Here is a 1,941-nt window from a genome sequence, read left to right as displayed (position 1 = left end):
CCCCAATCTAAAGATACTCGGGCTCAGCAGGGTGGTTAGACAACGGGCCTGTGTCAACCACTGCCCAGAAGGGCTAGTTCCCCCTCCCTCCCAAATGTGTTCCTGCAGTTAGCCCAGAGAAGGCAGGCATGTTGTAGCCGAGAGCAAAGTGTCTAGTGTCTGCAAAAATGGAAACACTGGCTGAAAATTCTAGTGGACACATCTTTAAATGTTTACATAATACGGTCTTCAGCAATCCAATGCAAATCCAATCGCTGTTTGTAAATCCAATCACTATGCATTTGTACATAGGTTCTGTTTGGTACAGGGAGGGGACATGAGATGGTGGGGCAGCTGAGGAAGTCTGAGCACCCAGGGGAAGCAAGCTGTGAAAATGGCGAGGAGGAGACTGGGGAGGAGACGCTGAGCACTGGTGTTGGGAGAGGAGGACGAGGGAGAGAGGACTACACATCGAAGACACTGGACGTGACACAATAAATCGATTACTCATCTTGGAACCCCCCAGGAACTGGTGTCATTGGGTGAGAAAAATGAGACAGCCCAAGGTCAAGGGCCTTCAAGTCCTCCAAGCTACTCCAGAGCCACGGGGAAGTGCGCCCCCTGGTGGCCTTCTATGTGCCCAGCCCGCTGCTGCCGCCCAATCGGTCCTGACTGCATGCAGAAGGCCGCAAAGCTACCACGTCCCCGGGGTTTGCAATCAAGGGGAAAGACACACCGCCTAGCAGATCAGCCGCTGCCGGTCAGGTTGATTCCATCTCATGGCCACCCCGTACGTGTCAGAGCAAGGCTGCTCCATAGGGTTTTCAGTGGCTGGGTTTGTAGGAGGAGATCTCCAGGCCTTTCTTCCACAGCTCCTCCGGACAGATGACGGGCCAGTCACCATTTGTACCACCTGGCAAACACATACCGTGGCAAACAAAACACAGTGAAAGCAAACCCAGCTTGTTGCTACAGAACGGATTTTGACTCAAGGTGACCGCAGGGACTGGAGTAGCACTGCCTGATAGCGGCCTGGCCTGGGCTGTGATCCTTGCTGAAGCACGTCACCAGGTCTTTCTTCCGCAGCACCACCACCAGGTGAGTTCCAGCCGTCAACCTTGGAGCAGTAGTGGAACACACACCGTGCACGTCCCGAGGACACACTGCCCAGTCAGGGTGACCTGAGGTTGAGGGAGGGTCCATGGGAGGGAGCCCCTGAAGGAAAGGTCAGAGGCCAGGAAAGAACAAGCCCCTCTGTCCCCTGATGCTCATTGCCCACCAGAACCCACGTGGTCCTCGGTGCCTGACGACCTTGCAACATTTGTTTCCATTTCCGCTCTGGTGGCTCTCAGCCACGAGCGAATACACCTTCCTGCCCAGCCCTGGCATGGAGTCAGCTATTTGAAGGGAATTTAGGGGTGCAGGTCTCTCCCCTAGTAGTGCCTGGCTCTGACACTGGCCCTGCCTTCCCTGGCTCCCGCCTGCTACAGTGAATTTGAGCATCGCAGTTAGTGAACGGCATTTCTCAAGGTGAAGTGGTGAGAGACTATCAGGAGTGCGATTGCCCCGCCCCGGTGTGGCCCACACCGGTTAATGATTGCCGGGCTATAAATTCCTTTCCTGATTCAGGTGGCTCTTTGCTGGAGCACGTATTCAGGACTGCGAAGCAAATGAAGGGAGACAAAGCCATCCATTCAGCATGGGAGCAGTGAGCACGGATAGATGGGCGGGGCCTGTGGTTAGGTGGTGTGTGGGCCTCATAACCTCACCCCAGTCAAGGCGGCACGGGACCTTGAGTCTTCAATTTGTGTTCATTCGTTAATTATTATTTTAACAGTTTTATTGACCTATCATTCACATATCACACAACTCAGTAGTTCAACTGCATGAAGAAGAGTCATGCGACCATCACCGTAATCCATTTCAGAGCATTTCCTGCTGTCTTGTCCTCATCGTTAACAG

This window comes from Echinops telfairi, unplaced genomic scaffold, assembly GCF_000313985.2.
Source record: "Echinops telfairi isolate 266 unplaced genomic scaffold, ASM31398v2 ScPeMD7_2;HRSCAF=8, whole genome shotgun sequence".
NCBI lineage: Eukaryota > Metazoa > Chordata > Mammalia > Afrosoricida > Tenrecidae > Echinops > Echinops telfairi.
This window is presented reverse-complemented; position numbering follows the sequence as displayed.